The sequence below is a fragment of the Pezoporus flaviventris genome, unplaced genomic scaffold (assembly GCF_033815535.1).
Source record: "Pezoporus flaviventris isolate CSIRO_AGI_PZ_B2104156 unplaced genomic scaffold, CSIRO_AGI_Pfla_v1 ptg000006l, whole genome shotgun sequence".
In the NCBI taxonomy this organism is placed as follows: domain Eukaryota; kingdom Metazoa; phylum Chordata; class Aves; order Psittaciformes; family Psittacidae; genus Pezoporus; species Pezoporus flaviventris.
Window position 1 is genome coordinate 5,986,638 of NW_026892554.1, and position 19,274 is coordinate 6,005,911.

Here is a 19,274-nt window from a genome sequence, read left to right on the forward strand (position 1 = left end):
TTTTCTTCATCTTACCCTTGAGGCTCACGTGTCTGATGATCATGGAGAAAATCTCTACTCCCACCTTCAGTTTAGCCAGTCACATCCTCTTGAAGTAGCTCTTCTGTATCTCAGTTCTGTCCCTGGGAAGCAAAGGTCACGGTTAGACTAAGTGTCCAGATGTCAGAACAAAGGGACCACATTTGTTTAATGGAGTATGGAGTCCAGAGAGATATCTGGAATCTAGTGATACTTCCAGTGGGCCACATATTCCATGTATTTGTCATGTTACCTATCTAAACAACATACAGTCTAACTAGATGCCACTGTGACAGGTGGCTGATAGCTGTGTGTAATAATAAAAGAAAGCAGAACACAGTAATGTTAACAAGAAATTACATTGGCTTCGGAGGTGTTTTTTGTGCCCCCATGTGTAATGCCAAACAACTTTTTTGCTTACATGAAAAAGATATGAGACTTTAGTAAAGCAGAAGTCAGCACCACCAAGGGCTTAATTATATAATGAAACATTCTTGAAGCCCTCACATTAGCTCACTGATGCTTACTGGAAAAGGCATTACCTAGCAACAGCCACTAACAAATCACAGGAAAAAGAATAGAGATTATATGCTACATCACTCTACAGAGTCAAAATTGGTAGCAGGATGTGCTTGCCCTTCCATTTCATGTGCAGAAATCCACTGTTTGCAGGTGTGAGGGTGTAAGGGATGCACTTTTAATGAAGGGCCCATTGACCCTTCATTAAAAAGTAGTCTTTAGAAGAAACCCAAAGACTGTGAGAAGCATCAATCTGGCCAGAGATAGCAGACTATAGTGCAGGCATGAGAAAAAGAAATGACAATGACCATATTTTTATTTTTATTTTGTTTTTGTTTTTGACTCCTCAGAGAAATTGCTCTTCAATACGTCATGAGATGAGTCCATTTTTTAAGAATTTGGGAAACTCAAGCCAGAATTCCCAAACACCAACGTCCTGCATGTGACTCAACAAGTCAGCACCATCCTGAGCACCAAGCTTTGGGGGATGCTGCCTCTGTGTTTAGTTTCCATCCTAGTTCTGTGCATTACAGTGGCAAAAACTCTTAGAAACTGCAGTAGAAAGGGCCACATCAGTATATAAGAGAGAGAGTTATTAGAACCAACTCCATATTGCAAATGCAGCTAGCAAAGAGAGAGCTGGGTTTTATTCCGAATTATGCTTTGTTAACAAGTTGTTAACTAAGTTCTCACTCCAGAATATTTAGAGCCAGCTAAATAATATGTGTCAAATCATTGATCTGACAAGTTTCACAACTTTTTTTTTTTTCCACTTTAAATTTCAAATATCTATTCAAAAAATAGCATGTTCAGTTTCTTCGCTCAGTTTTAATTACTGGCGACAGCAGGGGAGGGAGAAAGAACAAAGCTGAATGCACAGATCCCAGAGGGAGTTTGCCATCTCTGACCATTAGGGGAAAAGACAAAAAACCAGCATCTTCTCACTTGGAAACTGAGCCCATTTATCATGGAGGTCCTGGGAAGAGAGGAAATGTGGAGTCCTCCCAGTGAAGGAATCCTTTGCTGATGCTTTGCTGTCACACCTGTAGCTGGCTGTTGAGTCAGTAAACCTGTGAATTATCGGACTGAGGCAGAAGTTCTGCAAGGGTGCAAAGTTTGTTGGGTTGGGCATAATATGGCTGATACTGGGGACAAAGGGAAAAGTTTCAGCATGGAGCTCTGCTCTTTGTACAGAAAACTGTTCAGGGACAGGTGATTTAAATGTACAGGATTGTGATTTTATAGAATGAGACTTAGGCTTTTGTGTGTGTGTATCTATACAGACACATATGCACACATCTATCAAGATTTGTTTTAAACAGTAATGAAAGTGCTTCTGGTTTCCCTGTGCAATACTCAAGCAGGTGGCTGTAGCTCTGAGCTGCAGTTCAGAGCAGGCACGTGTGAAGAGATTCCCCATCTTCCCCATCTCCCCTCATCTCACATCAGCCCCAGACTCTGATGATGTTGTTAAAAGCCACATCCATGAGACTGCACTCAAGATTATGCTCTTGGAGTCCTCCCGTATCACAGAGGGTGAAGCAGGATTTCTGTATGGAGCTGGGAAATAAAGGCATATTTTCTACGTGAAATGCCTTCATCTAGCTTGCTTAATAAGCTGAAAACCCCAAGGTAGGCATAGCCCTTTATAAGGTCCAGTTATACTGAAGTTTAGGTAAGGCCATAACTTAATATTTGTAAAGACTTGTGCTGTGTGACAAGCTTCTCTCCCTCTCTCAGAGATCTCAGAGCAAGCAGGGCTGCTGTGAATACGATGCTGCTCAATGCACGTTCAAGTAGCACAACTGGATTCCTACCAGCTCCCTAGTAATTATCAGGTATACACGAAAGAGCCAATCAAGCACCCAAAAGGACAGGCTGCCCTCTGCTCCCCCCCGGTGCAGCTGGCTCCTTATTTCAAGCACCATCTTAAATTACAAGGAAAAAGGATTTGCTGCAGAAGCAATGTTGTTTGCCATCAAAAAAGATTCCTCCTTCCTTCTGCCACCTCCCCCCATCTGCTTTTCATGTTTTATACAAAACTTGCTGCGCTGAACACTCCTGGATTTTCTCCCCTTCTAATAATAAAGATGCGAATCTGATGTCTCCCTCTGATGGCTTTCTAACCTTCAAAAGCATGTGTTTATCATGAGTTTCAGCTATCCAAAATAGTTTTGACCTGAGGTTACAATGCAGGCTCAGACCGCTTCGAAGCGGGTTAAATGGATGATAAGCAAACATTTCATTACAGACCCCCAGTTGTAGTAAGGATGTGTAAATCCCCCAGAAAGATTTTCAGCATATCCTCCAGAGCAGCGTGGTGCTTTGGACCTGGGAGGTTCACTCAATCAGAGCCCTGCTGTCACTGTGCAACTATCTCCTCTGACTGTACCCTTTGCGAGGCCCTGGGCAAGCAGCAGGACTGGGGAGAGATTCTTCCCACCGGATGCGCTGTGAGGGCTGAGATTTCTAAGTCTTAATTGAAAACACTCACCTTTTTGCTGCCCTGCCCCTTCTCTGGTTTCTGCTTGAGTGGAAGAGTGTGGAGAGATGCTGATGCAGAGCTGGTTGCCCCTAGGGGAGATCAGTCCTCCTCCCAGCCCCAGCCTGCTGCATCACTAGTGGCTTGGAGCCACATCCACCCCACAGTCAGCAGTTTCAAACCTTCTACCAGCTAAACCCCAAAATTGTTTTGAGCAGCACCATGCCAAGTCCACTGATTTATTGCTGGGCCACTTCTGTCTCAAGTGTAAATGGTCCAGTGTGGACTACCACACAGCCTTGCCCCACTCAGGTGGGGGGCAGATAGGTACCATTGTGAAAGTAATGCTCATTTTGCATCTTCCTTACAATAAAAAGACAAAGAGGTGACAATACTAGTGGCTAAGCAGCACCCCATGCCAGCTAGGCACATACATAAAACATCAGGTACTTTGTCCTAGCTCTGTGTCTTCTTCCTAATTTAACCCAAACAACAGCAGCACTTTATGGACCAGCACTCACATTAATCCTGAGCAGGATGCCCAGACCCAGCTGTCCAGCCAAGGACCATGCCCCATTTTCTTCATTTCTTCTCTTCTACACCCACAGAGCATAAATGTTCTCAGGGTAAGGGCCTGAGCTAATTGATGGTAGGGAAAGATGAAGCCTATGATTTTGTGGTGTAAGTCTGAGATGGGCACTGCCTATGACTCTGATTCCAACAGTGCAGGGGATGGATGAGTATAGAACACCATGTGCTCAGTCCATGTGCTCAATGGGACATCCAACAGCTGCATCCCATCTCCAGTCAAGTCAGGAGGTAGGTGCTGGCCCAATGCAGCATCAAGGTTGGCTTGGTGTTCAGACAGACATACAGAATGAGACTTTCCTTCCCTTGGTGAAATTAAAGTTCCGGCCTCAAAATGTTAACATCCTCTCTAGAACAGAGAGACAAGCATGAGGGTTTTCTTCCCTTCTCAAAGCCAGCTGGCAATTTAAGGTCATTTAGCTTTAGCTTCCAGGTTGGTTATTCAACCAGAAGAATGTTGTACTTCTGACAGTGAAGTTTCCCAAATCCCTAATTCCAGCCTAACTGAACCAAGGCAATCAGTACCTCTGCTCTCCAACTGCATGAATGACATGCTGATACAGCTGTGCTAGCTTGCTTAGTTTTATCTGTCTTCAGCAACTATTGGCCTCCACAATTCTTCTTCAGCCAAATCCATTGTGATGTAGAGCTACAGACAGCAGTGTCAAGTACAGCCCTTTAATTCTATGGTATCACTGGGATTAGCATGGATTTACCTATTTTTTTAAGGAAAAGTGTGCAGGAATACATCTAATTATGCTTTGCTAAGTATGAGATGTCCTTCTATTTAGCAGATGCTTGGGCCCTACTTTGACCTAACACTGAGTGTTTCAAGTAAACTGCCAGCAGCCCCGTCAAACTGTTGTGGGTAATTTGGAGTATGAAATGTGTTAAATTATTCAAAGAGCTGAATAAGCATAAACAGGCAGTACAACAGGAGAGATATGCATACCCAGCGATGCTGGTGTGACATTTAATACATCATATTAGCACTCCTGTTGGTACAAAGAGCTGGATGCCTAGCACAGCAGCCTGCAAATTCACAGGCAAAACACAATCTAACTGCATTTTGTCCCCCGTATAGTCTTCCTCCAACTGTTTCCCTTTGCAAAGCTAGATACTGCTTGCCTATAACCAAAGGTGAAAGTTGGGAAGCAAAATTTGATTCCTCCTTGAAATGCAAAGTGCACGAGGTCAGTCTTACCCACCTTTGCTTCAGGCTGGCATCAATCATCCTGTTGATAGCAACTGTCTGATTTAGAGCAGTGGTGTAAAACAAATCAGAATCAGGCTCAGAACTGTCTGATACGGGAAACTGGACCCCTAGACAAACAGACTCTGCTTAGTAATAGAGACAACGCGGCAGAGAACACACACAGGATCATAACACGTGTCTAGTTCAGAAATACATATAAAACCCAGTGTCCTGGTAAAAGCTGACACTAATTCAAGACAAAAACCTTGCATTTTCCCTACTGTGGAAACAGTCCATTATTTCTTATCCTTCAAAACGAAGAGTGTTTTCAGGTTATGGAGTATTTGAGTTCTCAAGGGATTACAGTTCAGGGGATGAATGAAATGCTTCTGTAGTCAGTTTCGTGATGGCGAGCAGGAAGGGGGAGGCGATTCTACATTGAAAGCTTTTTCCCATTCTCAGTTAAAAAAAAACCCAGTCTCTACTGTGGAGAAGTTTGGGCCTGGCAACCCAATCTTTATTGCTTGGTTTGTCAATGAAAATAAAAATAAAACTTAAAAAATCCATACAGCCAAATCATAACAAATAAATGGAATGATCTCTCCTGAGAGTGGATGGAAGCCCTAGCGATGGAGTTAAAGTAGCCTGGACAAAGCACTCATGGATGTGAAAATACTGTCAGCAGATGCCTGGATCAGCAAGGGATGGACTAGCTGACCTAAAAGGCTTTTCCTTGCCTTTTTATTCCCCCCCTCCTCTCGTTTTTTCTTTTCCCTCCCTACAGTTTTAAGTAAGGGAGTGTGGCACAGTAGGATTACTTTGTGTCAAGGGGAAACCTGATTTTAAATGGTTCTGAAGCTAGTTTGCTACTCCCTTGTTTTAGAGTCACTATTTTCTTTCTATCGATTTGTCCTGTTTGGTTTAGTTTAAAAAGCGATTTTCTTCTAGCATTCTCTTAGAAGGCTAGAAGAGACATTGGTACATTTTCCCCATTCCTTTGGCACAAACACATTGTAGGGTGTCTCTTGGCTCTCCTTATCCCTGCTTCTGAACTCCAAGTAGAGATAACCTGGGATTGATGAGTCTAACTCCATGAAACATGTTTACTAGTTTTGTTATCATGAGTGCTTAGCGATACTATAAGGACCATAGCTCAGTTTTCAGATGGTGAATGGGAGCTTGTAGTATAGGCACTTGGAAAAACTCCATTTGAATTTGCTATCTGAGCCAATTTTTCTCCTTCTGGAGAATGAACTAGAGAAAAAATATGAAATGTCAACTTGCCAGAAACATAACCTCTGCCTATAAACACAATGGAGATGGACAAACATTGTGCAGGGAAATGTCAATTCAAATTTAAATCTTAATACAAATTTGGGGTTTGCAAATATTTTAAGACATACATTTTCCCAGGGAAATAGCCAACTTGTATCAATTATTTAGGAGTGTTTGTGGAAAGCCGTCTTAGATTCATAACAAGAATATCAGTTCAAGAAATATGAATCTAAACATCAAGTCCATTTAGTCAGGGAACAAGAACAAGCCAAGTGACCTCTCGATCCAAATTAAACCAGATAGGCAACATCCAGAACCTCCTACAGAAATTATGTGGTAACCATTTGAAATTATGAGTTGATACAAAGAATGTTTTGCCTCCTAAATGTCTTAAAATGGGGGTAAAGTCTCTATTCTTCGTTTCCCCTGTTGTTTACACCAGTCTTTCTGATTTAGGGAGCATCACTTCTCTGAGCCAGCTCCTCTTCCTCATAAGGCAGCTGCGAAGAGGGAAATGTAGGCTGTGTCTATATTTGTGTGTGTGTTTGGATTAGAAATGCGCCTTTATCTCCCAATCACCCCCACAGTCTGCACTGCAGTGCATGTTACACATGGTCAGATAAAAATAACAAACCTTGCACCCAAACTGTTAAAGGAAATTCATTTTATGGGCCTATAGTAGAGTCAAAAGCAAATCCACCCCCAGATATCCATAGCCTAGAAATCAGGCCCACAGCATCAACTGCTGCCCTCCTAGCTCTTGAATTGTTTCACTACTTATTGATATACACGCAGTCACACTGTAGGCAAAAAGGTCTAGGGAAAGACTGGGAAAGGCAGTGAGACCATTGAGGACAAGTTGACACAGCCTGGAGGCCATTGTAAACTCAAAAGGTTCATCTGCTTCCCAGCACCACAGCGATAAAAATAAATCCTATTAACTTCCATCACAATCGAATTCTTATTCAATTCTGCCACAGTAGCCAACTCTTATTAGAGAGAGGGCACATCAAGAGCGTATGCTTGATCTCTACTCCAAATTTTACATGGCATCAGTCGACATGCTCAGGTACTGAGAGACTCAACAGGCCTGATTGATAGTTTCTGGAAATCAGTTCAAAAAGGTTGGAAAACACTCTTATGAATCTAGGTGGCTGCACACAGAAGCAGACGCCCTTTTCTTTGCTGACTTTATATGCAACAAAAAAACTACAGAAAATGCAGTGGATTTAATAAAAAATAAATAAGTACAGATTAATTCTTCTAAGCATTTTAAACTACCAGCTACACCAGATCAATTAATAAAAGCTAAATATGACAAACTGGCAAAACTTCTTTGACAGAGAAGAAAAACTTTAATGATCACTGCTATTGTTTAAAGCAGAAGTGGGAGGGTCAGGAGAGGTTGCTTTGAAGTTCCTTCATCCTCCAAAGAACACGACTACTGCTATATTTCTATGACTCAATGTTTTTTTTTAAATGATGCCCATTCTCAGAAGGCCAGCTATTTTGTAAGTCACCTGGAACTGGTTTGAAATGTTAAATATTACAAGGCAGGAGCCTTACTACATCTAGCCTCACAGCAGCTCCACCTTAGTTCTACAGCTCTACAAGACTTTGCTTTGGATTGGGTTTTTTCATCTCTTTTGGGGGGTTCAGGGTGTGTGTGAAGCTTGAAACAAGTTCATAGGTCTCCCTGCAAAGCATCCCCCCTGTGCAAAAAGTCTCCATATATTATTTTGTTTTTCTCATATGTATCAAACTATTTCTGGCATTCTTGGGTGTGCTACATAAAATAAGAGCAAAGAGAAGTCCCACAGCTAAAAAAAAAATCATTAACTTTCTCTTTTCTTCCTGCTTTACTTAGGAGTAGGATTTTGCACAGTTAGTTTCTCTGCAGTAACTAAGCTGCACTTACTGTTTTCTTTAATTTGCCAATAGTTGATCTCAGTGATGTCTATATACACACTTCATCTTGACTAGAAGAGCACAATAACAACCGAAGCTGGATGAAAATTATTGAGAGCTTGATAATAGCTTTTATTGAGCAAGTTTCAAAGAGGGCTTATTTTGCACTTTTCCTGTATTTAACGAAGACAATTTCAACGTTGAATTGTCCTCAAGCACTTTCAGTTTTGCTTTCTTCTTCTCACTCTCCTTTCCCCTTCCCCATCAGTGAACGGATACAATAGCAGTAGGAAGCCAAAATAATCATTGTGCCCTTTCAGTGGAATGTAATGATATTGAAGGCTGCATACAATATTATGCAACAGTGTAAATAAAACTCTCCTTTCATATAATAATTGAGATTTTATGGGTCATTCCTGAGAAAACTATACACACGTCTGTGCAAGTTTTCCACAGGTACATACAGCGTTGTTACCATTTGGCAGAACTTTTTCATTTTAGTCCTAGAACTGTCATTGTCAAACCATTTCTGTGTTTCTTATTGACTGAGAGGTAGTACGAATCCATACTGAAAGCTCTCCAGGGGCTTTAAAAGGGTTTTGAGTCTGTAACAGCACATCTATCTAATCTGCAATGGTCTGCTCACTTAAGAACACTAACTGGTAGAGATAAGCACAGGTTTCCAGTTTCTTACCTAAAGGGCAGTGGTTAGGCAGTTCACAGGCAAGATGACCTCAGGTTGTTGCCAGCTTCATCTTCTTATTCTGGGTGCTTGCATAAATGTCTGAAGTTGTACATGTCATATTAGCAGCCACTTGAAATGCTGGACATGCTATCCATTCGCCTCCTCCACAGGAATGGGGTGAAAGCAATGGGAATGTATTCAGTGCTTCCAGCAAGTGCTATGGGGAATGAGGAGAACAGAATGAGCAACACACGTTAACTTCATTAATAGATTTTAGTGCACAAAACCAGTTTGCTCTCAAGAGTCACGACTAGAAAATCATCAGTATCATGCATGAGAACACAGAGTCCAGCTCAACTGAAGGGTTTCCTGGTAGTCTTAAAGATATTTCACATAGTCTATTTAGATTATTTGAGTTTAATATATCTGATATGCGGGGTCTTCAGATTCTCCAATGTTCCTTTGTCCATCAGTCCCATCTACCATGGTTAGCGTGGCTGCCTCAGATTGCTTGTACATCAAATAGAAAGTTACTTGTGGCTATAGAAAAATATACACAGGTTAAACTGGGACCCCTGAATCCAGCAGCTGGAGGACTCTGCATTGCTGCCAAGCCTGGGGCACAGTGGTATTTTACTCAGTAAGAATGTGGCCTGACGGCACTTCAGCAGCATCACACCACAAATGGGTGAACATGAGGTGACAGTCTTATACCTGGATGGAAGAAAAGAGTATATCCAGCCATCAGCTACAGATTTTGGGGCTGTGACTCCAGACACTTTGATCAAGCCCCACACCAGTAGTAAATGAAAGGTCATCTACAACAAGATATGCCCTGAAAACAGCTTTGTATCGCAAACCTCTGCTTTGCTAATCAAAATAAACAAATACAGTGCTTGTGGTTAGTCTGGAAAAGCAAACAGCAGGCAGGTGAATATGGCATGTGCTTGACATTTTTCCCATTCCTTCTCTGTCACATGATGGAGACGCTCTGTACTAGTAAAGGAAGGTATTATAAATTAAACAACCAGATTTTCCACCATGCCAGCAATTGTTTTAAGCCTGCTTCTTTTATCTCTCTTACAAATCTTGAAGGGAATAGGATTCATCAGTATACAAATGGCCTTTATTTCTGGCTGTTAAAAACCTGATGATGAGCAACATTTCCAAGGAAGAAAAAGCAGACAATTTCCGAAGCATGTGCAGAGTTAATGTCTGCAGTAATTGCGACTAAGTACGGTAGAGCAGAGATGCACTGCCAGCTGGAGCCAGGGATTAAAAAGGAAACATCTGTGCTGAGATTATAGGAACAGAGGAAGCTGTGGGAAGGAAGGAAGCAAGAATGCCCATGTAGGTCCACCTACCTCATTTGAACTTCTCCTTTTCCCCATGGTTTTGTTTTCCTCTAACTAAATTCTATGTATTTACCACCCTAAGTGCAACGAAAACTTGCCTGGTTTCTCTGCTGATTGACCTTTCCCTTAGACTAACCTCATGACCACACACATCTTACCAAAATGAATTCTAAGCAGTGGGATTTGAGTACATGCTTAAAACTGAGCAGGCTTTTAAGTGATTTGCTGAGCAAGGATACCTTTGAGCATAATGACTTGAAACAAAACTTTGGGCCTCAACCGGCAAAGTACTTACAGCGAGTCTAACTTCAGGCAGACAAGAAATTCCCTTATTCTCAACGGGACTATATGCAAACTTAAATTTACACATGTTTAATTATTCAGTTAGACTGGGAGCTAAACAAACAGGAAGGTTACAGTCCAATGGCACAGTATTGCCCATTATATTAGAATCCGAATGCACCATTATAGATATTGAATACAGACTGTGCTCTTTAGTCTGCTTTCAATAAAATGTTCTGAATCTAATGACAATTGTATTTTTTCCAAGTGTCAGACTCTTAAAAACTGTCCTTCCTTTAAAAATCTGTTTCCCTTCATTCCTACTGAAATAATGAAAGCAAGCTACAGGAGATGCATTCTAGCAAAACAATAAATACTCTGGTGGCTAAGGAACATATTAAAGAATATGAGACACACTTAAAACAACTTTAAAAACATAGCTAGCAAAAATTTATACACACACACACATTTTGCTAGTCAGCTTAAATTCTAATGAAACATCGTGTTGCCTTTATCCCTCGCAGTCTCCCAATACTGAAGATTTACAAGTTTTGTGTTAGATTTGCAGAAATTGCCTGTTGTAGAGGACAGGTCAAAAAGAGATTAGAGAACTCTTTGCATCTGCAATATTTTTTATTACTCTTTTTTTTTTCTACTCCAATAGCCTTTGAACTCCTGTTCCTCAGGAGCTCTGGTGTGGTGAAAATGCAGGGTTGAAGGAATTGAAGGTGGGGAGAAGGAGGGAGGAGAGGAGAGAGAAAAGCTAGAAGGGAATTACTCCTTTCAAAAATAAATCAATCAATAGAAAAGGCACAGAAGTATTACTTTAAAAAAAAAAATAATTCCCAGAGCCAGCACACACACTCCATTTCTACTAATTGGATTGTGATGTGTGTGCCTTTAATATGTGCAGCCAGCCCCTATGCCCTGCCTTGTGCACATGTCATGTCCTTTCAACATCAGCAGCCACTGGCCTGATTCTCAGTCCTTGATAACATGTTCCCAAGTAGTATCGTGTAACAAGGGGGGATGGAGTGGGAAAGGTGGGGGAGAGCCGCCAACGCCGGCACAAGCCATTGGTGGCTTTGTTGAAATGCTACAGACAATTCCCTTCTAATCTCCAACCCTTTCAGTTTATTTCAGTTCTTTGCTCCTTGTTGATATGCCAAAGAGAGGCTACATCGGCCATAAAACAAAAGGATGGATTCAAAGAAGGGGGATTCCTTAATCCTTTTTTCTCCTTTCTCTCTTACCCCGCTTTCAGCCGATTTTCAGTATTATTAGTTTGAGTGTATGCAGTTGTCTTTTCTTGTTTAGAAAGGGAAAAGCTGCCAGACACCACAAAAACTTTAATGGGTTCAAACCAGACAATTCTGAAGAGCTACAATAGCATTGATCAAATCCTAAAAGAAGATTGGGGCTAAGGAAGACCACAACCAGCAAAGAGAAGACACCTGCAAAGTCCATACTCTCTCAGGCCAAGTTCCCCTTTGCTGCCAGACTTTTGGACTATTTTATCTATTTATTTTAAGTAATGCTTAAAAATAACATTCAAGGATCCCCCTTGCCTACCCAGGAGAACACATTCTCCATAGAGGAACCATCTGTGTTACACGGCTGCCAGAAAAATCAGAAGAAATTTTGAGCTGCACCTCCAAAATATTTTTCTTTCTCTTCACGCACTACCTCTGTAAAAGGCACCATATAAAGCTTTAGATGCAGGAAGTATTTTGCCAGCCACCTGGGGAAGGAAGCAGGTTAGCCATTTAACTCTGCTGTTTGTGAGGGCAATTATCCAAACAGAGCTCTTAAAAGAAAGGGTTTTGAAAATGACTTGTTTACAACATCGTTAAAAATTAAACACACCTGAATAATATCTACCTCCTTTTTAAGCATGTAAATGTTTCTGCACAGGCTAAACGTCAAATTAAAACCTGCACTGACTTCTTCAGTGGCATATGAGCAGAAATCAGACAAGACCCAGAGACCATGGAGCAGACTATGCACTTATTCTGGAGCCATAGATGAGTGCCTGACCATTTTGCCTGATTTTTTCCATTTGATTTGTAGAAAGAGAGCAGTGAAGTTTGACTGGGATACATCAGACTGCAAATTACACTGGACTTTGAGGTCTCACTGGTTGACTCTCCAGGGTTTATCTGGACTAAGTGCACATTGGGTTTGCTCAATGGAACCTTCTCCTAAATGTAGTTTCTCACAGGGTTCCTGGTGTGTCCATATTGGTGTGAATAAGAGATACCTTCTGGTTCAGTGAAGGTACAAGTTTGCCTGAAAAGTTACTCAGTCAACATCTACAATGTTTACTTTCTACTTTAAAATTACTGTGAGGACTTGTTGGATACGTCAGGACTATTTTACTCACCTCTAGTGGCTTTTCTTGAAATCTGAGATCCCGAGTGATGCTTTGCACAATTTAGTAGTTAATAAAAGCACAATTTCATTCAACAGGGATCAAAAGAAAAAGCAAACATATAGCCTTCCTCACTGAAGTTTTAACAAGTAACAAACCCTGCATATTCCATCTCCTTAAATAAGTCTTCCTGGCACTTTTCTGTGTAACACAGGTGGTGGTGGTGTGTGGTAATGCTTACAGGGATCAGCCCATCCTTTCTGGTTTGGGTCTCAAGGACCCCGATCAATAGCTAGGTGTCAGGTATCTGCCTTTAACATGTTTCATTATGTTATTGGTTAAAGACAATTCTGCAGAAGCAGCAGCTTTAAAGTTGTGTGAAGAGACATCCTATGGATGGCCCTATAAATAAATACAGGTCCAGCAGTTTAGCCTGCACAGCTTTTATCACTTTACACAGCTGAGCCATCTGGGTTTTTAAACCGCTTTGACCATCTCTGTGAGCAAGACAAAGTAATCCAAAGCTTGCAACTAACTAATGACAGACCATACAGAGAATAGAAGTGCACCAGCATGGACCATTTCAAAGAAAACCCACAAATGTCAACTTATAAATACCCTTGGGGGGGGGGAATACACTAGCATATGGGAGCTGAGCACTCAACTCGCTTTCCTTAAGGAAATACTAATAGCAATAAAAATATCAAGCCACTGGGAATTATGAAGGAAGAAAAAAACAAACCACATCTAAATCCTTAAAACAGTAAGGATGCAGCTTGAAACATCAGCTAGGTCCACCTTTGGCCTGTCTTTGACTGCCAGATGTGCACATCCTGAACTTCTAAACCTCTCCTGTGTCCTATGTGGTGCTCAGTGCTACATCCAAGTTCTGCTACAGTGGGTATAAGTGACATTGGCACAAGCTGCTGATAATCACGGTACCTGCAAGCTGAGCCTTTGCAGTGCCATACACTGCTCAGACGTGCAGCTACCAGCATGCTACTGCAAGCTAAGCCCTGTAATGTAGCAGCTTGGCAAGGGAATAGTTTCCCTTTTATCTCTTATTAAAGGGGATCAGGTGTTTGCCCATGAGAACTGCACTCTAAGCTACATGCCTTTTTTTCTTTTTTTTTCCTGGAATATGCCCATAAACTAGATATGTGTCTGTTTAAATAAGCATAAAATTATGAGTAACCTGCAGCAAAATGAGACAGCAGCATTCAGGAGCAACGTGGATGAAAAAGCCCATTCTTTTCCCCTTCCATGACTTTGGTGGGGAACTTTGAGCCTGTTGAGAATATTCAAGGACACAGAAGAAGAGTCCCTACAGTTGGCAAAGCCTTTTTAGAACAACTTTTTCAGCATATTTGGTCAGCAAGTAGCAGTATAAATTATGTGATTTTGTATTTATGTGCACATATAACCTCCCCAGGATGCTGGCAGCTTGCTAGGTTAAGAAGCAGCATCTCTCCACAGGTTTGACAATACACCTTCTCTACTTTTACAGTCAGCAGAGAGAAGTTTGCTACTTGCTGAGTCAAAACCAAACAGTGTTATTAGCTGCACCGGCTGCAGGATTCTCCTGTTCTTGAGCCTTCTTATTTTAAAGCCTTTCATTTCCCGAGACAGCTGCAAGGTGTCCCTTCAAGGATTTTGCTTTTTTGATTTATACTTTTATACACTCAAATCTCAATTGAGATATCCCAGCCTCATTCCATTTCTGACCTTACACTATCAAACTGGACTGACCCTCCATCTCTCAGGGCTGGGCTGGATTCCAACCCAGGTTATGGAAGCGCCAGGGCAGAGCTGCAGAGCAACCCATCAACCGAATCCCAAGGAGACACTTCATACAGAGCAGCTGCTGGCCACACGAGCCCGCTCAGCTCTCCACCCTTTGAACTCCTGACTCCGCTCTTGTTTTTAACAGAGGGTTTGCTTTGGGTTCGCTTTGTTTTGCTGAGAAAATCCTGTCTGCACTGAGCACGGTGACCCCGCAGATGGCATGGAAGTGGATGACATGGGACCGAGATCTGCAGACAGCACTGAAAATTATCACCATTCTGGTTGAAAAAACAGCAATTTCGGCTAGAAGTGAGCTTGCTGGCAGTGAGTCAGAGTTCCTGAGGGCCAGGCACCTGCTTCTGGTCATTGTTCTCCCTCTACCACACCTGTAAGCATGAGGATATCCAGGTACCCGATATCCTCCAACCTCAGCCAAGAAGATCCAGTCTCCATCAAGGCAACAGCCAGGGGCTGACACTTCTGTGTCACGAATCTGCAAGTGAAACACACCCAAATGAAATAAACACTTTCTCATTACGTCACCCTTTTTTCTTAAAAAAAAATAGGAAAAAAGGAAGGCTAAAAGCCATGGATACTTTCCTGCAATAGCCTTATTCCCGACTGTCAGACTCGGACTGAAAAACTGCAGCTGCTGTGTAAAGCTCCTACCAAAAATCCTTTCACTGTCAGAAAGCCCCTGTTCTGCTCTGCACAAGATACTCCGCTCAAAGGGACACCTTTAAAAAAAATCAGTAAAAGTAAGAGAAAAGCAACTTTTATTCAGGAGAAACTGAGGCAATTTGAGCCCGCATAGGCTGGGTTAGTTTCCAGCTCGGAAGTCAGTGAAATAAACCATAAAGAGTCCTTAGTACTTGCTTAAATAATAAAGGGCAAAAAAATATCCCAGAGGTTTTAAAGCTGGAGGTCTGTAAAATCTCTTTTCCTGTCCTATTCAAGAGCCACCCTCAGCTGCTGCTGATGAGAGCAAAATTGGGAGCAAATAATACTACCATCCCCCTTCCTCAATAATGCCTTTAAAACATATAAGTGCCAGTTGAATTAGCCTATTTATAAGACTTCTTTTTTCCCCCTGACTGTAAACTCCTAATGACTCTCCGTTACACAATGCAATTCAATATGACTCAAGCTTCCAGGGGTCTTGATCCCCTCTAGATAGTGTACCACAAAAGTGATTTATAAACTACAGTCTAAGAAAGTCACAGAGACTGAAGTGATTTGAGAAAATAGTTCAGGCTTGTAAGTGAATACAAGTGCTATGAATTCCAATGATAGAATAATACCCCCTCCCCAAATCTTTTCCTAGCCTCATTTCATACAACAGAGAAAAAGGTAGCGTTGAAGGAAAGGGAGGGGGGAATGAAAAAAGCCCAAAGGGAATAAGAAAATGGAGAGCTGTACAGTGAGGGCTAATCAGGCATACACCAAAGTAAGCTTTCTTTTTTCCTTAGTATGAAAAAGTGTAATGAGAGCCTGTTTGCATTGCAGATCATATCTCTGAAACGGAGCAATTTTGAATGGAGCACTCCGGCTGAAGGAGGCAGGGAAAGAGGTAATAAAAGCAGAGACCACTGATAAGCTGAACTCGGATATCAGGTGTATCATTGGAGGAGAAAAATACATATTTGTCATCCTTCCTTCCCCCCTTCCCAAACAAGTGGGAGGTAAATCTATATTCTTGTATTTTCTTTTCTTGAGAACGAGCCTATATCTCAAAAGTTATTTTGGATTGAATGGGGGTGAAAAAAAAAAAAAAAGGAAAGAATCCCTAAGCACGCAGTTCCTTCTTGCAACACAGATTTTCCTATCCAAATTTCAAAAAGGGGCTGTTATTTTGGAGTGTGTTCCCTTCCCCCTCCCCTTATCGCCTCTCCCTGTCTTTCATATTGAGGCATTTGGTCTAAAGACAGCCAGGGAGCTAAATATATATTAATTAGAACTCTTGAGGCTGCCATCAATGAGATACAATTATCCCAAACTGTTGCTATTACAGGCTCTGATAGCTTCATTTAAATTCCTGAATAAAACATGAAATATCTTTAATGAGAAATGAATATAGTTGTCAGGAGGGAGTAGTTGTGATATTGTTACTAGTTGAGATATAGAAGATGAAGACATAATATGAATACCTTCGACTTTATATAAAAATGATGGCTGTTAGCAAAAGACAGATCCTCCTTCAGAGACTTCATTTAGGCTGCATATCAAAAAACACACAAAATAGCAACATATCTCTTGCAAGGAAACTGCTATCCAAAAGGCAGCTGGGACCACTGTCTCGGAGCAAACTGTGTCTGTCACAAGGTGTAAAAAACACCTCACCATTAAGGAGAATGTAAACAAATCATAGGAAGCACAGTGAAATATTCCCATTGTCATGTTACTCAAGGGCTGGCCAGGGGTTTCGGTGTGGAAAAGTGTCCACCGCTCAACTGCACACTCCCTGGGTTTTCTTTCTTTTTTATTTATTTATTATTTTTAAGACAAATGCCAATGAGGGAGCAGAGACTTGCTTCTCCCTCCCTTTCAAGGCAGCTGAAAGACACAAGGCCAGGCCAGCAAAGAGCAGTTCTTTAAATCACACTGTCAGGGAGATAGGAGCTGCAGCAGCTCTTCATTCCTCTGCAGCTGCTTGATGGACTGCACTAGTCGCACTAAAAATTCACCCTTGAGCTGCAGCGGAGGTCTCCTCACCTGCTGTTATTTTACTGAATTTACAATGACACAGCTCCTTTATTTGTGCCTTTTTTTGCTTAAAGTGAGTTTTTTTACATGTTTAAGACAAAGCTCTCCGTTCCAGCATCACTGCCGAAAAGTGGTTGATTCTGGGGTGGAACATGGCAGCTATTTAACAGCATGTTCCTTCACTTATACTTCAGTGTAGGTCGCAAAGTGAAGATGATTATCATACTAATTGAAAGGGCATGGGAAACGATAAGGAGGCAGAACATAATTATCCAAACTGGAAATTGCCAGGTCGTTCCCATTCTTGTGGGATCCTCTAGTGACCACAGAGAATGGTCAGGACCTCAATTTAAAGTCTCAGCCCAAGTTTGTATCAAGCATTTTTACATTAAATCAATTAATATGTATGTCCTAAATATTATTTTCTTGAGATACTTGAAGTGTGGTGGCTCAGTTTCTTCTACAAGCATTGGTTTGCCCATATTCTCTCGACACAGAGATAGAAAATTATCTCAGGGATACAATTCAATTTCTCTTCATCAACACTTCTTTGCTTCATCGAGTAAAGCATGTTTAATCCATTTAGAGTTTGTTGTTAAGGAATACACACTCTAATTAATATTTTCCTGAAGATGTTTATGCATGACAGTATAATAAATTAAACAAAGAAAGTGAAGAGTTCCTAACTGCCTCTGCCAGACTGGACCAGAAAAGATGCCTCCATGGATTCTGTTTCTCTTACACCTGATCATCTAGGGAGATGTGAGCGTCAAGACAAGACCTTATAAGAGATAAATTCATGTATCTAATGTGGTTTCTATTCTTGGCAGCTCACGGTGCGGTCTAAGGATGTTACAGTTATAATGATGAATTCCTGAGTCTCAAAACTTGCGCTTCCAGAAATCGATCAAAACTAACTGGCAGGTTCCTAAGATAAGAGTTGTCTGATTTACCATAAAACTTACGTCCTTGTGTTTGCATTTTTGCATGCTTGAAGGCTCAAAAGCTGAAATAGATGAATTCTCGCCCCAGGATATGAAATGAGTTACAATTCAACCCTCCAAAACTGGCCACACAAGACCTTGGAAGTTGATAAGTACAGTCACAGGACCAAAAATACAACACAACTTCAACCACAATACAACCACAAGTAGAATACAAACACCTGAATGTCAACCTAAATATTTATGCCATATTCACATTCATTTATGTGAATAATAACCATTCCAGGGATCAAAAGTCAACTTTAAGGTGAAATATTACAGCCCAAAAGCAAAAAGATTGTATTAACAAGTCAGTCCTTTTCTTTTATGGCAATTTTGGGATCCCCTTGAGATAGTCAAACTTGCTAAAGCAAACATTAGCCCCTCACTGCATAAGTCACCCTTAAGGAACAGATTTAAAGACCTGGAAGCCTGACACCATGAATGTCAAGTGCAATTTACAGCCCTAGAATCCATGGAACTAGAGTGATATTCAATTATACTCATTTTATTTATGTAGTTTATTTCCTCCAAAAATTAATTTTATGTTCCTAAAAATTGCTGGGTTAATAGCTGCAGTAACCGAACCCATCCGTCAACACAGAATATACAGCACAAACAGTGACTCTGCAGATTTTTTCCCTCTCTACTATTTGTTTTAAAGCAGGATTCACAGTGAGCACGTCTGGAGAGTGACAGGATTCTCCAGAGACACTCTCAATGTTTTTACCCTTTTCTGAGACAACATCTGCGATGTCAGCCAGCTATGACCACTCAAAGCGAGGATATTCCTGATGGGAACAAGCATTTTTCCATAAGGCATTTGACATCAGTGACTTTTCAACAGGCCCCTTCCAGTCTCTCAAATCTTAAACTGTAGTTAAAGAGGAAAAAAAGAAGAAAAAAAAAATATTTACTTCAAAATCAGAAGTTGTTTTCTCCGTTCAGTAGGTTTAATCCAAACTCTCCCTCCATTTCCTCATTCCAGCTGTTCCCCTTGGCAGGATAGCCTCGCAGCATTGCTGTGATTGGATCCTTGCAGGTTTGGGGCTTATTTCTGCTGTGCCCTGGGCAAAGCAGGGAAGTTTTCTGTGAGAAAGCTTCAATCATGTGCATGAGAAAAAA